Consider the following 18874-nt stretch of genomic DNA (forward strand, 5'->3'; position numbering starts at 1 on the left):
TATGTTTTCTCTACTTACTTATGCTTGGACAATATAGTATCTATATAGAAATGTAAAAGCTTATGCTGCTCATCACCTTTATGGAGGGAATTCAATTGTTTTGCACACCGGCGGCCACTAGTTGGCACACGGTGGAGCATTTAATTGTTGCTCCATTCCGGTACGCACAGCCGCTGGAGCTGGCATTTCTGCTCGCAGCCCCCCGAGCTTGTGAGCAGAAATGAGCAAAAAGTTACTTCTCTGGGCCCGACACTGTTATTTTGTGACGTCATTTTGACAGACTGGTAACTAGTGATATATTTATGTTGGATTTAATAAACAGTATATTACATAGATTTTGGTAACGTAAGTGCATGGAGGTGCATTCAAGTGATAGTGACGTGATCTTCAGTAAGAAAAACGAGATACATATATATATATCACCTTTTAATAGCTTTTAATGCAGTGTTTCTGGAATACTGTGCATTCCAACATGATCTGCAAAGTTCCATTTTTTTTAAGCCCTATAAAGCCTAGGTTCAGCTGTCTTCTGGTTTTCAGATTGAACCCTGGTTGGCTTCTTAAGGTTGTGTGCTGCTCCATGCGTGTCAGTGTGTCATGCAACCGCATTGGTTGTGACGTTGTCCCGCTTTTGCAGTGTGGAATGCTAAATCTTGTCATTTAAATTGAAGGGTGAATGGTCTATAAATATACTGTACCTGAAATACCCGGAAGAGGTGCATTCCACTGTGGACACATATCGGCTGGTGTTCATTTGCTTCTATGAACTAATTACCCCATTACTTTAGTGCAATATAAGTGGGCTCGATCGTATACTGCCTGTGTTTGCTTATACAGCTCAATTTGACCTGTCTTGATAAAGACCCTCCAGGGCCAAAACGCCAACTGTTATGATGGCTTTTCCATAAATTTAATTTGTGCATTGAATGTTAGATATGGTGAGTGCCCTCATTTGGCTGTGGTTATTATTGGAGCCTACTCTGGTTTTTTTTTTAATGGAGCACCCCAACTGCTAACAAAGATCTGGGTGTGAGTGTGGACAGCTCCTAGCAATGCTGCATTCCCCATGTTGTATTAGCTCCAGCTCTCCAGTTTCTTCCCAGCCAGCCACCTACTGTCTCCCCAGACAGCCCTCTTGTCTTTCCAGCCACCCATTGTCTCCAAAATCAGCCACCTTGTTTGTCCAGCCACCCAGTGTCTCCCCAGCCAGCCCCTTCTGTCTCTTCAGTTACCCAGTGTTTCCCCAGCCAGCCCCTTCTCTCTCTTCAGCTCTTCCAGTATCTCCACAGCCAGCCCCCACATCCATCCCCCTTGCAGCCCACAGCGACTTACCTCCTTCAGTGTCTTCTGGGCAGCTGCTCCACTTTGTGCGGTGGCTCCTCTGTCCAATGCTTTCATTGCCTGTGGGTGTTCCGCCACTATAAGTGTGTGAGTGTGTGTATATGTGTTTGTGTGTGTATATATATATATATATCTCTATCAAGTAGGATTAATATGGTTTATTGGATTGGTATTTGCATAAAGTCGCTGATGCGCAAATGTCAAAAGTCTGTGTATAGTACTGTGGATATGTGTATATATATATATATGTGTGTGTGTGTGTGTGTATATATATAGATATATATAGATATATATGTGTGTGTGTGTGTATGTATATATATATATATATATAATATATATATAAATAACTATATATAACAAAAGAGGACTAGTATGTAAGGATTTACACAAATTTGCACTATTTCGCACAGTGTCCTCTTTTGTTGTTTCTAGATTTTGATCTGGAACTATTGAGGATGATGGCCATCCATTAGAAGGAGTGTGTTCACATTTGTTTTATATAATTGTATTTTTTTCTATTTTCTCTGTATGTCTTTGTTTCAATAATTAATTTGTTGGAGATATTATTTGGCATTTAAATGCTGAGATTTTTATTTTTTTCAAACATGCAAACATACACATAAATTTATATACAGCACTGGTCACACCGCCATATTAGTAGCCACACCCCCACCATACTGGTCACACCCCATGCGGAGGCACACAATAGGCCCTTTGTAAATTTCAGCTCCAGGCCCATGAGGACCTTAATCTGGCACTGGTTAGGTTTAGGCTACAGGAAGCGGGGTTTAGGTGTAGTCACCACCGGGGAGGGTTAGGATTAGGCTGCCAGGGGGGAGGGGGGGCGGTAGGGGGAGTTTAGGTTTAGGCTGGGAAGGTTAGGAAGCATTGAAGTAAAGTAAGTATACTTTCCCATGTCGGGATTCTAAGCATCAAGATGCCACGGTCGGGCTTATACCAGCTGTGACTAAGTGGTGTACCTTGTGTTAATGCCTACTTTTCTCTCAAATAAATATTGCAATAAGTGGGTCAGTTTATACACGATAAAGTGCGATGGTGTGCCCTGAGACTGCCCTACGCAGTGAAGGCTGGTTGCCTGCCCAGCAATGGCTCCCGCTGGTGCCACTATTTCTAATATAGTTAATATCAATTTCAAATGTAATTTGTACCTTCCCCATCGGCAAGTTTTAAAAATGCCTTTTTCAGTCAAATAAATATCACAATTGAGGACACATTTTGTTGTAATATAACAGAGGTCTCTGATTTACAACATATTGCAAAGACTGATGGGTAATTTCCACATTGCTACAAGACAGCAGCTCTGGCTTGTGTGAATAGCAGAGATCTGTCATATTTAGCCGTTACTTATGGCCATAACTATGCGAAGAACCTCGCTTAAAATGCAAAATTTTATTGCAATTATTATTATTAATAAATTGGTAATGTTTGAATTGTGCACCTGCAACCTTTTTCTTTGTATGCAGTTCTACTGAAAGGTCTCCGCAGGGTCGCACCTCTCATTACCGGTGTGCACCCCAGGACCCCTCCCCTGTATATTTAGAAATCTGTAATTTCACAGATTTCAGTGATGAACATGTTAGGTAAATCTAAATTAAGACTTCCGTTCTAATTAGAAGGGTACTTCCTGATTAAATCATTACAGTAACATAGTAACAATTTGATCTTGTTTCTCTTGTGCCTGCATTTTAAACATTGTGGTCCAGCACTGCCCTCTGCTGTGCACATTCCTGTTACTACACAACAGAAAAAACTTTGGGGCGTGAAATTTAGTCTAGATTTATTAAACTGCAGGTTTCCAATCAATTTTAACTTGTGAGAATCCACTATTGATTGGCTTATCAGACATTGACTCATTTGGTGACTGGAGAGTTTCCTTATGATTGGACGAAGTACAGAAGATGATTCCATTTAAGTATTTATTATTCCCTTAAATTTCTCTGAAGTAAAGACAAATTGAAGAACTTAATTATATGAAAGAAATGTATGGGGACAGAATAATTATTTGTTCATACAATTCAGGGGCAAAAATTACCAATATTATGATTACGGGAGTGCAAATTAGCAATTTAAGATTATGGGCGTCAGATCTGCAATATTAAGGAGGAGCAGTTTTTACTTTAATGCCACCAAGGAGGTACACATAGATTTTTACTCCCCTAAGGGGGGGCCATCAATGCTGCGATTACCAATTAGCATTGGGCTGAGGGTGCCCGATTGTTTATTTAGGCACCTTCTCTGGAGGACCCAGCAGGACGCTGAGTAACACGGCCTATTATAATAGGAGAGGAAGGTTTATTGGTTAACATTATATGTTTATCCACTTTTACCAAGCACTATGCTATTCCACATGTGATTAAGGGGTTTTCAAACTGCCATACATCACTGGTGGTTTGGGTTTTCCTCCTCCAAATTGCAGGATGGGGACATGCGGTGAATTGAAAACTCAACAAATAAATAGAGGATTAGGAAATGTCACACTTGGTTTCTTTGCATTGTATTTTTTCTTTCTATTACAATGTATAATATAAGTGAAACCGACACAGTAATAAGAAGTTTTAAAGCAGGCTGTAAATTGTGCCTTTATATTAAGCAATAATTTAGAGCGAGCTCTCTAGTATTCTGTTAAAATGTTTGCTGGTGTCTTAAACAGAATGAATATTAAATATAATACTAGATTTTAGAATTAATAAGGTCATTCATTTATATAATGCGATATGACACCTACTAGCTTACATTTTAGTAGCAGCAGAATATGTCTCCTGGGACAGTGCAATGCCCTACATTCATACAATAGGCTGCAGATACAGTACATCAAGCAGCAGCTCTAACACTGGAATGAAGGGCTTTATTCAGGTTTGTTAGCAAATCAAAACGCACGCTAATGGTCAAAACCATGGGGGTCATTCCGACCCGTTCGCACGCAGCGGTACTTTGCTGTGGTGCGAGCGGGTCGGGACTGCGGGTGCGTGGCGCCCACAATGCGCACGCACGTCATTGCCCGATGACGGTTGTCACCGGGCAGTGACGCCGCCAGCGCAGAAAGTGCCGTCAACTGACCGTTTTCCAGGCGTGGTGAGGCGAACACAGGCGGATCCAGGCGTTTGGAGGGCGGATGTCTGACATCAATCCCGGGACCTTCGTCGCTGGATCCGTCGCACAGGGTAAGTAACTCTTACCCTGGCCTTGTTTTGCATGAAACTTTTTAAGCATAGCAGGGCTGCACAAGCGATCGCAGCCCTGCTATGCTAAAATACACCCACAGGCGGCGTCAAGTTGATCACACGAGCAGCAAAAAGTTGCTACGTGCGATCAACTCGGAATGAAGGCCCATGTGCACTGCAGGTGGGGCAGATGTAACGTGCAGAAAGAGTTGGATTTAGGTGGGGTGTGTTCAAACTGAAATCTAAATTGCAGTGTAAAAATAAAGCAGCCAGTATTTACCATGCACAGAAACATTATAACACACCCAAATCTAAATCTCTCTGCACTTGTTACATCTGCCCCACCTGCAGTACAACATGGTTTTGCCCTGTACTTTTTTGGTTTGCTAACAAACCTGAATAACCCTCTAACCTAAAGTAAGTTAAATACAATACGAGGGGTGTGCAATAAGTTTCCGGATATACAAAGTATTATATTTACAAAGTTAACATTACATTTTTTCAAAGTATTTGCCAGAGGAGTCTATGCAAAGTTGCATATGCTCAAACCACTTAGTGAAGCAGCTGCACCAGTCCGAAGTAAGTATGTCTTCTACATGCCGGGTGAAGGTCCCCACTGCAACTTCCAGTGACTTAAATCCCACGCATCTTGAGCTTGATTTGTGGGCACAAGAAGAAATAACAGGAGGCAGGTCTGTACTGTACGGCGGATGACCAAGCTCCTATATGCGTTCATGGGCCAGAAAATCCAACACTTTCCTGACTTGTGGGCAGATGCATTGTCGTGATGGAGAAGGACACCATAACCGTGAGTTTTGGTCGGTTCCTGGAAATTCACTTGCGGCAGTCATTGGTTGGGTTAACAGTCCCCAGTGACGATGCACTGCTGCACGAGTCCTACGGTAGCTACATGACCACTCTTGGCCACAAAAACAGCCACTATCTGCTTGGTTAGGCTGCACTCACATCAGACCTTCTGTGTCAGCGTACCTCCAACTAGGGCCCACTGGGTCAATTGTTGTTTGGTCTTGGGGTCGAAAATTTAGATCCAGGATTCATCGCCACTGATGATCTCCCATACAGAGTTTGAGCAACCGCCATCAAAACTGGCCAGCATGTTCCAGCACCAAGAAACCCGAGCCTCCTTCTGCTCTTGAACCAGTTTATGGGGCACCTAGCATGCAGAAACATTGTTAGGGCCAAGCTTTTCATCAAGTAGATGGATCCTGATGAGATGACGGTCTCCTTCTCTAACTGGGCAACGGTCACCCTGGTTGCGTGGCAGAAATGGTGTCCTCAGTGATGGTAGATACAGGTTGGCCCTAGCGCTCCTCATCTTCCATGGACTATCTCCTGTGCCGAAATTATGCAAACCACTCAAACACAGTGCTTCGGGATTATGATTCCTCCCCAAAAGCAGCTTGCAGTCAGTTAAAACTCTCCTTGTAGGCATAGAAGATCATGGCTCCCCAGTGGCCTCTGTTTAGCTCCATAACGAGTTTCTGAAGGAAGTGGACATGCTGACTTTTTCTGTGTGCAGCAGGGGAAAATGCAGGATTTTTTGGGGGGGGGTCCAGGGGGGTTCTATAGATGGATAAAGATAGACATACACACACACACACAGACACACACAATTATATGTGACAAGAGTACATTATACATACATATAATCATACACTGTATATACACACATATAAACATAGCCCCGCCAAAATGGCGCAATTTCATTATACTTGCTTAGTAATATCATGCCTGCTCTCATTATGTTTTCCCAGCCCCGTGTTTTCAGCTCCATCCCAGTCACACTTGACATCCAGCCCCCTTAACTTGTTTCTCTTCAGCCCAGACCACACTTGACTTACCTTCTGCTGTTGCCATCTGAGGATGCTGCTCCTCTTCATGGGTGGTAGTAGCAGGGCTCCTCTCTGATCCAGCAGCGTGAGTTCCTGATGTCACATGCGCTACAACGGGTTTCTAGGGCTACCTGTATTGTGCTGAATACAGTACGTAGAGCAGCACTGTTACACATGCAAGGGGGACAAATTAACTGGGCTTACAAGATTCCTGAAGGGCCAGGGCCCCTCGGAATCTTGAGGCCTGGTACAAGTGTTTCCTTTGTAACCCCCTGTCGCCAGGCTTGAGGATAGAAGCGGAAGGCAGGAGCATAACTATAGTGGGTGCAGGGAGTGCCATTGCTATGGCGTCTGGAGGCTTAGCGTGCTCCCCTCCCATGCGCTTAGCTCACATCAGCAATAGGGGTCTATGTACTAAGCCTTGGAGAGAGATAAAAGGGATATGGATAAAGTACCAGTCAACCATGTCCTAACTGTCATTTTTCAAACACAGCCTGTAATATGGCAGTTAGGAGCTGATTGGCTGGGACTTTATCTCCATCTACTTTATCACTCTACAAGGCTTAGTACATAGGGGTCTTAGTGCCAGACACTGGTGGGAGAAATTTTTCTAGCATTCCAATGACTGAATAGGAGGTTGCATGTGTTAGCTGATCCTATGGGGTAAATTTACTAAGGTGGGAGATTTTTAGAACTGGTGATGTTGCTCATAGCAACCAAATTCTATCTATTTTCTTCTAGAAGCAGCTAGATAAATGTTCAGTAGAAGCTGATTGGTTGCTATGAGCAACATCACCATTTCTAAAAAGTTCCCACCTTAGTAAATTTACCCCTACATGTCTCTCCAGCTGAAGAGATACCAGTCTATAAGGTAAGTTCAAAATGGTCTTACTACTGTATGAACTGGGACTGCAACTGTACTGTAGAGCATCGTAGGCATGTGCAGGAGCCGACATGGGTATGCCACTCTGGGACTTCCCCCACCACCACATTATGGACTACTCCCCCACACCCTCCAGGACATAGACTGCTTACCCGGGCGGCACAGGTGAGCAATCTATGTCCCAGGGCAAGGGGTGGAGGAGGTCATCCAAGACCAGGTGGAAGGGGGAAGTCCCACAACGGCACACCCACGTAAGCTCTTGCGCTGTCCTGTGTATAACATACTATACTAGTGCCCTCATTAATTTTACTACGGGGCATAAAATTAACTAGGACACTACTATGGGGTAAAAAATTAATAAGGGGACTACTATGAGCCATAAAACAAACTAGGGCAGAACTACTGGAAAAAAACTGAACTGCTGTATGGCACTACTCGGGTTACAAAATGAACTAGGGCGCTACTGCGGGACACAAATTTAATTAGGGCACTGCTATAAGGTATAATATTAACTAAATTGTATTATGGGGAATTACTCTAACTATGACACTACTGTGTGGCATATTATGACCCATGGGCAGGTGCGTAGGAACCAGGGGAGCAGTTGCTCCACCCCCATGATTTCTGTTGGGTGGGCATAGACTGTGTTTTGCCCCACTATAAAATTCTACACAAATGCGAATGGGGATGAATTAAATAAAAATGAGGATGAAGCGATAATAGCTTTATTTGAAATCGCCAACTGTTGTTCTTGTTTACCAGAAATTACGTTATTTTCGTGTTTGTTCTGCGTACGTTTTCTTCTTGCAAAGTTTTTTTCTAAATCTTAGAAGCACCACTCATTTTGCTATCACAATTTGCAGTAAGCATAAGCTGACACACGAGACCGGAAAGTTGCACTTTCCATTTACTGTAAATTGTCTTAGTATCATTTTTAATAAGAATAACTGAATGTATCTATCTTTCTAACAGCTATTATACTAATTGGTAGTTAAAATGAATAATAATATTAATGATGTATAAATACATATAGTAAAACAATGAAACTGGGGTTGGCCAACCCCAGAAACACTGACAAAAATGAATATAGGATTGGGAGTCTTTACCTACAGTCACTATGATAAATGCCGTAAAACGAGATACCAAACTCGAGAAAAAGAATTTTCGTTCCTATGCCCTTCTTTTTGGCACTACTAATGGGCATAATATGACCTGGGGCACTGCTTTGTGGCGTATTTACTTCATTTAATTACAAAAAAATACACTTAATTAATTTATAATTATTAATATTTATGAATTGCTGCTTTTCAGCTTTCATTTTGATCATAGTGTTGATAACTCTCACCTGCAACAAGAGTGCAAGACACACCACTTAGGACAAAGGATAAAGGGGGTCATTCCGACCTGATTGTTCGCTGCAGTTTGTCGCAGCGCAGCGATCGGGTCGGAACTGCGCATGCACCGGCGCCTGGCAGTCGTTGCTGCCTAGCGATCGCCTCTGAGACAGAGGCGGTCGCTGGGCAGGAGGGTGCTGAACGGCGGCGTTAAGCTGCCGTTTAGAAGGCGCGGTCTGGCCAATGAAGGCGTGGCCGGACCGTTGGGGAGGGTGGGCCACGGCGGCTGCGTGACGTCTCTGTGGCCAGCGGCACCGACAAGCAACTCCCGGCCAGCTGCACTAGCTGCGCTGGCCGGGAGTTACTCCTCAAATACAAAAGCATTGCCGCTGTGCGATGCTTTTGTATTTGTTTGGGGGGGGGGGGGGGGGCTAGCCCTGTGCTGTGCGTCCCCCCACATGTCAGGGAAGATGATCGTAGTTGTGCTAACTTTAGCACAGCTACGATCAACTCAGAATGACCCCCAAAATGTAGTTGCTTGGTTTTTTTTTACTATTGAAAGTGGTTGTTGGATATTGAAAAATGGAGTAATAACTATGATGGAAGATGTTGATGGAGATATGAGGGGATGTGAAGTTGATGAAGAGACTTGAGGATGTTCATACATTAAAATGACAGGCGACAGTAAACACACCACTTGGGAATCTATCCATATAAATTGTGCCTAATGCATCTGTCCCTATAATGTGTTCCCAGTATTACAGCTCCTATAAATGTGTACTCTGTGTCTGTCCTTATAAAGGTGTGCCTAGCGTACAGTACCGGCCCCTATAAATGTGTGTCCAATGTACCAGTACTTATAAATATGTATCTAGTGTACCTGTCCCTATAAAGTGCCTTGCTAAAGTATTCACCCCTTTGCATTTTTCTTGTTTTGTTGCCTCACAACTTGGAAATAAAACGGATTGTTTGATGGTTTGCATCATTTAATTCACAGACCATGGCTACAACTTTGAAGATGTTTGGTTTTTTTTTATTGTGAAGCAAACAACAAATAGGACAAAATAACAGAAAACTTCAGCGTGCATAACTATTCACCCTCCTAAAGTCAGTACTTCATAGAGCCACCCTTTGCAGGAATTACAGCTGCAGTTCGCTTTGGATAAGTCACTATGAGCTTGCCACTGGGATTTTTGCCCATTCCTCAAGGCAAAACTGCTCCATCTCCTTTATGTTGGATGGTTGCCGCTTGTGAATAGCAATCTTCAATTCTGACCACAGATTCTCAATTGGATTGAGATCTGGGCTTTGACTAGGCCATTACAACACATTTAAATGTTTCCCCTTAAACCACTCGAGTGTTGCTTTAGCAGTATGCTTCGGGTCATTGTCCTGCTGGAAGGTGAACCTCTGTCCCAGTCTCAAATCACAGGCCGACTGAAACAGGTTTTGCTTAAGAATATCCCTGTATTTAGCACCATCCGTCTTTTCCTCGACTCTAAACAGTTTCCCAGTCCCTGCTGCTGAAAAACTTCCCCACAGCATGATGCTGCCACCACCATGTTTCACTGTCGGGATGGTGTTCTTGGGGTGATGGGATGTGTTGGTTTGCGCCAGACATAGCGTTTTCTTTGGTGGCTGAAAAGTAAAATTTTAGTCTCATCTGACCAGAGCATCTTCCACCATGCATTTGGGGAGTCGGTCACATGCCTTTTAGCAAACTCAAAACGTGCCTTCTTATGGAGCGTACGGCTTATTGTGGTCACATACACAGACTAGAGATGTACACCGGAAATTTTTCGGGTTTTGTGTTTTGGTTTTGGATTCGGTTCCGCGGCCGTGTTTTGGATTCGGACGCGTTTTGGCAAAACCTCCCTGAAATTTTTTTGTCGGTTTCGGGTGTGTTTTGGATTCGGGTGTTTTTTTACAAAAAACCCTCAAAAACAGCTTAAATAATAGAATTTGGGGGTCATTTTGATCCCATAGTATTATTAAACTCAATAACCATAACTTACACTCATTTTCAGTCTATTCTGAACACCTCACACCTCACAATATTATTTTTAGTCCTAAAATTTGCACCGAGGTCACTGGATGGCTAAGCTAAGCGACACAAGTGGCCGACACAAACACCTGGCCCATCTAGGAGTGGCACTGCAGTGTCAGGCAGGATGGCACTTCAAAAAAATAGTCCCCAAACAGCACATGATGCAAAGAAAAAAAGAGGCGCACCAAGGTCGCTGTGTGACTAAGCTAAGCGACACAAGTGGCCGACACAAACACCTGGTCCATCTAGGAGTGGCACTGCAGTGTCGGACAGGATGGCACTTCAAAAAAATTGTCCCCAAACAGCACATGATGCAAAGAAAAAAAGAGGCGCACCAAGGTCGCTGTGTGACTAAGCTAAGCGACACAAGTGGCCGACACAAACACCTGGCCCATCTAGGAGTGGCACTGCAGTGTCAGACAGGATGACACTTCAAAAAAATTGTCCCCAAACAGCACATGATGCAAAGAAAAAAAGAGGCGCACCAAGGTCGCTGTGTGACTAAGCTAAGCGACACAAGTGGCCGACACAAACACCTGGCCCATCTAGGAGTGGCACTGCAGTGTCAGACAGGATGGCAGATTAAAAAAATAGTCCCCAAACAGCACATGATGCAAAGAAAAAAAGAGGTGCAATGAGATAGCTGTGTGACTAAGCTAAGCGACCCAAGTGGCCGACACAAACACCTGGCCCATCTAGGAGTGGCACTGCAGTGTCAGACAGGATGGCAGATTAAAAAAATAGTCCCCAAACAGCACATGATGCAAAGAAAAAAAGAGGTGCAATGAGATAGCTGTGTGACTAAGCTAAGCGACCCAAGTGGCCGACACAAACACCTGGCCCATCTAGGAGTGGCACTGCAGTGTCAGACAGGATGGCAGATTTAAAAAATAGTCCCCAAACAGCACATGATGCAAAGAAAAAAAGAGGTGCAATGAGGTAGCTGTGTGACTAAGCTAAGCGACCCAAGTGGCCGACACAAACACCTGGCCCATCTAGGAGTGGCACTGCAGTGTCAGACAGGATGGCAGATTTAAAAAATAGTCCCCAAACAGCACATGATGCAAAGAAAAAAAGAGGTGCAATGAGGTAGCTGTGTGACTAAGCTAAGCGACCCAAGTGGCCGACACAAACACCTGGCCCATCTAGGAGTGGCACTGCAGTTTTCTAGCGAGAGGATGAGTGCTTCCATCCTCATGTGAATCTGAACCACTAGCCATGAACATAGGCCAAGGCCTCAGCCGTTCCTTGCCACTCCGTGTCGTAAATGGCATATTGGCAAGTTTACGTTTCTCATCAGACGCTTTTAATTTTGATTTTTGAGTCATTTAACTGAACTTTTGTTTTTTGGATTTTACATGCTCTCTACTATGACATTGGGCATCAGCCTTGGCAGACGACGTTGATGGCATTTCAGCGTCTCGGCCATGACTAGTGGCAGCAGCTTCAGCACGAGGTGGAAGTGTATCTTGATCTTTCCCTATTTTATCCTCCACATTTTTGTTCTCCATTTTTTAATGTGTGGAATTATATGCCAGTATCAATAGCAATGGCCTACTACTATATATACTGCGCACAACTGAAATGCACCACAGGTATGGATGGATAGTATACTTGACGACACAGAGGTAGGTAGAGCAGTGGCCTTCCGTACCGTACTGCTATATATACTGGTGGTCACTGTGTCAGCAAACTGCAAAACTAAAATGCACCACAGGTATAGAATGTAGATGGATAGTATACTTGACGACACAGAGGTAGGTACAGCAGTGGCCTTCCGTACCGTACTGCTATATATACTGGTGGTCACTGTGTCAGCAAACTGCAAAACTAAAATGCACCACAGGTATAGAATGTAGATGTATAGTATACTTGATGACACAGAGGTAGGTACAGCAGTGGCCTTCCGTACCGTACTGCTATATATACTGGTGGTCACTGTGTCAGCAAACTGCAAAACTAAAATGCACCACAGGTATAGAATGTAGATGGATAGTATACGCCGACACAGAGGTAGGTGCAGCAGTGGCCTACTGTACCGTAATGCTATATATTATATAGTGGTGGTCACTGGTCAGCAAAACTCTGCACTGTACTCCTCCTATATATATATTATACTGGTGTTCCCCAGTCCCCACAATAAAGCAGCACACTGAGCACAGATATGGAGTGTTTTTCAGGCAGACAACGTATACTGGTGGTCACTGTCAGCAAAACTCTGCACTGTACTCCTGCTATATAATACAGCTGCTCCCCAGTCCCCACAATTAAGCAGTGTGAGCACAGATATATGCAGCACACTGAGCACAGATATGGAGCGTTTTTTTCAGGCAGAGAACGGATAAAACTGGTGGTCACTGATCAGCAAAACTCTGCACTGTACTCCTCCTATATTAATATAAAGCTGCTCCCCAGTCCCCACAATGATATAAGCAAGCACAAATATTTGCATCAACTCAACAATGAATAAACGGACAGGACGCCAGCCACGTCCTCTCCCTAACATTTCCAATGCACGAGTGAAAATGGCGGCGACGCGCGGCTGCTTATATAGAATCCGAATCTTGCGAGAATCCGACAGCGGGATGATGACGTTCGGGCGCGCTCGGGTTAACCGAGCCATACGGGAGAATCCGAGTATGCCTCGGACCCGTGTAAAAAGGGTGAAGTTCGGGGGGGTTCGGTTTCCGAGAAACCGAAGCCGCTCATCACTACTAATTATGTGACTTCTGAAGTTAATTGGTTGCACCAGAACTTTTGAGGGACTTCATAGCAAAGGGGGTGAATACATATGCACATGCCATTTTTCAGATTTTTATTTAATAAAATAATTTTTTATATAAATTTTTCTCATTCACTTCACCAACTTAGACTATTTTGTGCATATCCATCACATAAAATTAAGATTAAAAAAAATATTAAATTACAGGTTGTAATAGGTAAAAAGCCAAGGGGTGTGAATACTTTAGCAAGGCACTGTATATGTGTGTCTAGTATACCTGTCCCTATAAATTATGTCTGTCCTTATAAATGTGTGCCCAGCATCTGTCCATATATTTGTACTCAGTGGGCAATATTCAGTTGATATATTGGGCCCGATCTCCCATCTAAAGTGACAGGAGATTGCGGGGCGATATTGAGTTGATCTACTTTATCGCCCTATCGCACCCATTTCAGTCGGGTTTAGCCGCGTAAAGTAGCTAAACCCAACTAAACTTATGGGTGCTATGCAAAAAGTACCAAACGGGTCACTTTTTGCGCATGATGATATTGCTCCTGTCGGCAGAAACAATTAACTGCTGGCTGGTGTGAACAAGGGTGGGAGTGGGAAGCAAGAATTAAATACCGCCCAGTATGTCTGCCCCTATAAACGAGTGTACCTGTCACTATGTATACAGTATGTGTGCCAGGGACGTGCAGTCAGGGGAGGCAGTGCCTCCCCTGTCATTAATGATTAAAATAATACAAAGAAGATACTTATGACACATGTTATGGGGGAGATTCAAATGTTTGAAAAGTCAGTTGGGAGTCTGTTTTTTCCTATCTAATAGACAGGAAAAAACAGACACCCAACCGACTTTTCAAACATTTGAATTCCCCCCTATGTGTCATAAGTATATCCTTAAGCCTTTCTATCATTTTAATCATTTTTATTGTGTGTGTAAAAAAAAAAGTTTTAAATGTATTTAGGAAGCACCGCTCCAGGTGACTCCCTATATCAATGAAAAAGGGCCGGAATCAGGGGGCGGAGCTAAGCATTGGGCAGTAAAAGCCCATTACAAAAAGCCCTGCAAGCGGCACCTAATACCAGTGCCTCTGTGACAGGGGTGTGCTTTCAGCCATGTGAAAGCACGCCCCTGTCACTGAAACAGATGTGATTGGGCAGTGGGCAATTCCGAACTGAGATGGGCGGGCCAGCCGAGCAGCAAATACGCTGTGCTCGGCAGCAGGGGCGGATTGTTCCGATGGGACGCCAAGACGGCTGCCAGTCCCTTTGTCTAATCTGGGGGTGCCCGTCAGCAAACTGCCCCATTCCTGGGCCGGCTGCCACGAGTGTTAAGCATCCCCCACCCCGCCGAGTTTACACCCGCGGCTGTCGATAATGTAGCCATTCCCCGCTGGTGTATACTGCAGCACCAGCGGCATGATCTTTTCTAAAGCCGCATCATATACAGGAAGGGTGGGCTACAAAGGAGGTCATGCCCCTGCCCAGGGCCGTCCCTGCCGCTGACTGTCACCCAGATAGCGCCAGACGTACTTACAGCTATACTAGTGAAAGTGACTGCAAGAAGTCACAGGGCATTATCACCAGCCTCCTCCTCCTGTAACAGCTGGTCCTGTGTGTGATGTCTATTGTTGTTCCTTCCCTTAGCAAAACATGCCCATATGGCAGTGGTGGCCAAACTTGGTCCTTAAAGATCCTTGACAGATCTCCTTGTTGATGCACAAGTTTATGTATTACCACTTTAGACACATTTTCAAAATTCACAGGTGATGTTAAGAACATACAACCCCCCGCCAGTGCAGCCTGTACTGCAAACATTGGCCGACACCAGTGATGAGGCGGGCACCACTGTGGACGGGCAGACATGGAAGCACTGAAGAGCCATTCACGTACAGTCGGTGCGGCACCCCCCCAACCCGATCGCAGGCCGCGTCCACCTCCGTGTCCAAGATCCCCTGAACCACACAGGGAAGAGACGTGTGTGAGCTACTTCCACTCAGGCTGTCAAAGTGTCCATCCATCCTGTGTGCGCCTGCTGTCAGCATGGAGGGAGTAACGGTGGCTGGGACCTGGGAGCTGCAAAGAAGAGGTGAGATCATTGTTCAGCTTATTCTAACTTGCTCGCCGAGTCCCTTCCACTCTCATCCTACCCACTTCTTCCCACTTCTACTCCCATCCTGTCCCCCCTTTTATTACTCCCTCCCTTCCCCCCTACTCTGCACTACTCTTACTCCCATCCTGACCTCCTTCTATTACTCCCTGCCTGTCCCCCTACTTTGCACTACTCAAACTCCCATCCTGACCTCCTTCTATTACTCCCTCCCTTCCCCCTACTCTGCACTATTCTTACTCCCATCCTGACCTCCTTCTATTACTCCCTCCCTGCCCCCTACTCTGCACTGTTCTTACTCCCATCCTGACCTCCTTCTATTACTCCCTCCCTTCCCCCTACTCTGCACTATTCTTACTCCCATCCTGACCTCCTTCTATTACTCCCTGCCTGTCCCCCTACTCTGCACTACTCTTACTCCCATCCTGACCTCCTTCTATTACTCCCTGCCTGTCCCCCTACTCTGCACTACTCTTACTCCCATCCTGACCTCCTTCTATTACTCCCTCCCTGCCCCCTACTCTGCACTGTTCTTACTCCCATCCTGACCTCCTTCTATTACTCCCTCCCTTCCCCCTACTCTGCACTATTCTTACTCCCATCCTGACCTCCTTCTATTACTCCCTGCCTGTCCCCCCTACTCTGCACTACTCTTACTCCCATCCTGACCTCCTTCTATTACTCCCTCCCTTCCCCCCTACTCTGCACTACTCTTACTCCCATCCTGACCTCCTTCTATTACTCCCTCCCTTCCCCCCTACTCTGCACTACTCTTACTCCCATCCTGACCTCCTTCTATTACTCCCTGCCTATCCCCCTACTCTGTACTACTCTTACTCCCAGCCTGTCCCCCACTTTCCACTACTACTTTCATTCTTCCACCACTCCTACTCTTGGGGCTGATTCAGACCTGATCGCTGTGCTGCTAATTTTGTTGTCCTGCGATCATATAGTCGCCGCCCAAGGGGAATGTAAATTCGCCCTGTGCAAGTGTGCGATCGCATGTGTACGCTGTGCGAAAATGTCCCTCAGTCAGTGGACAGCTGTAAATCCATTCGCACCTCACTCACCATCAACTGGTTTTTCCAGTGTATGCAGTGTGTGCGCAGCCCAGAACTTACTCCTACAGTGCGGAGAGAACAGGATGATCGGGTCCGGAGCTGACATCACAAACCCTCCCTGAAAACACTTGTGAACGTCTCCGTTTTCCCTGACACTCCCAGAAAACGGTCAGTTACCACCCACAAACAGCCACTTACTGTCAATCAGCTTGTGAATGGCTGTGCGATCGAAATTTTCGCACCAGCTTGTCGCTGTTTGGCGATGCGCGTGCGCATGGCGGTACATACACATGCGCAGTCAATCGATAATCGCCCGCTGTGCAAAAAGTCTCAGCAGCGATCAGGTCTGAATCAGGCTCTTAGTCTGGCCCCTGCTCCCCACTACTACTTCCAGCCTGCCCCCTGCTCTCCACCACTACTACTTCCATCCTGCACCCTGCTCCCCACCACTACTACTTCCATCCTGCACCCTGCTCCCCACCACTACTACTTCCATCCTGCACCCTGCTCCCCACCACTACTACTTCCATCCTGCACCCTGCTCCCTACCACTACTACTCTTAGTCTGGCTCCTGCTCCCCACTACTATTCCCTGCCTGTCCCCTGCTCTCCACCACAACTAGTCCCAGTCTGCCCCCACTGCTTCTCACTACTAATAATCCCAGCCTGCCCCTTGCTCTCCACCACAACTACTCCCATCCTACCCTATGTTCTGCACTTCCACTGCTCCCATCCTGCTCACTGCTTCCCACTATTACTCCCACCCTACCCCCAGCAGTGGCGGAGTGTTTGGAGCTTGTGCTCCATGCCTCACAATACAGTACCCACCCTAACTAAACCCCTGCCTTTGGAACATACCCGTAATCTGCCCTACGCCCCTGCCTTCTGAACATACAGTACCCCCCGAAGCCAGTGGGTACATACACTACCCACCCTACCACCTCCTTCTCCTGGCCCCAGGGATACACATTCCCCACCTTGCCCACTGGACTCCTAGACACAGTACCCCCACACACACACACACACACACACACACACACACACACACACACACACACACACACACACACAATGGGGCGGCGGCAGAAGCACACACACACAGTGGCTCGGCGACAATAGGAGGCATTGGTGGAATTCGATGGACATTATGCCTCACCAGCCAATCTAGTGTACCCGTCCCTATAAATGTGTCTAGTGTACCCATCCCTATAAATGTGTGTCTAGTGTCCCTGTCCCTATAAATGTGTGTCTAGTGTCCCGTCCCTATAAATGTGTCTAGTGTACCCATCCCTATAAATGTGTGTCTAGTGTTCCTGTCCCTATAAATGTGTGTCCAGTGTCCCTGTCCCTATAAATGTGTGTCTAGTGTACCCATCCCTATAAATGTGTGTCCAGTGTTCCTGTCCCTATAAATGTGTGTCTAGTGTCCCTGTCCCTATAAATGTGTGTCTAGTGTCCCTGTCCCTATAAATGTGTGTCTAGTGTCCCTGTCCCTATAAATGTGTGTCTAGTGTCCCTGTCCCTATAAATGTGTGTCTAGTGTACCCATCCCTATAAATGTGTGTCCAGTGTTCCTGTCCCTATAAATGTGTGTCTAGTGTCCCTGTCCCTATAAATGTGTGTCTAGTGTACCCATCCCTATAAATGTGTGTCCAGTGTTCCTGTCCCTATAAATGTGTCTAGTGTACCCGTCCCTATAAATGTGTGTCTAGTGTACCCATCCCTATAAATGTGTGTCTAGTATACCTGTCCCTATAAATGTGTGTCTATTGTACCCATCACTATAAATGTGTGTCTAGTGTACCCATCCCTATAAATGTGTGTCCAGTGTTCCTGTCCCTATAAATGTGTGTCTAGTGTCCCTGTCCCTATAAATGTGTGTTTAGTGTCCCGTCCCTATAAATGTGTCTAGTGTACCCATCCCTATAAATGTGTCTAGTGTACCCATCCCTATAAATGTGTGTCTAGTGTCCCTGTCCCCATAAATGTGTGTCTATTGTAGTGATGAGCGGGTTCGGTTTCTCGGAAACCGAACCCCCCCGAACTTCACCCTTTTTACACGGGTCCGAGCCATACTCGGATTCTCCCGTATGGCTCGGGTAACCCGAGCGCGCCCGAACGCCATCATCCCGCTGTCGGATTCTCGCGAGATTCGGATTCTATATAAGCAGCCGCGCGTCGACGCCATTTTCACTCGTGCATTGGAAATGTTAGGGAGAGGACGTGGCTGGCGTCCTCTCCGTTATTGTTGAACTTGATTGTGCTGTGCACTATTGCTTAATTGTGGGGAGGGCTAGGGAGCAGCTGTATATAGGAGGAGTACAGTGCAGAGTTTTGC

This window comes from Pseudophryne corroboree, chromosome 1 (assembly GCF_028390025.1).
Source record: "Pseudophryne corroboree isolate aPseCor3 chromosome 1, aPseCor3.hap2, whole genome shotgun sequence".
In the NCBI taxonomy this organism is placed as follows: Eukaryota; Metazoa; Chordata; class Amphibia; order Anura; family Myobatrachidae; genus Pseudophryne; species Pseudophryne corroboree.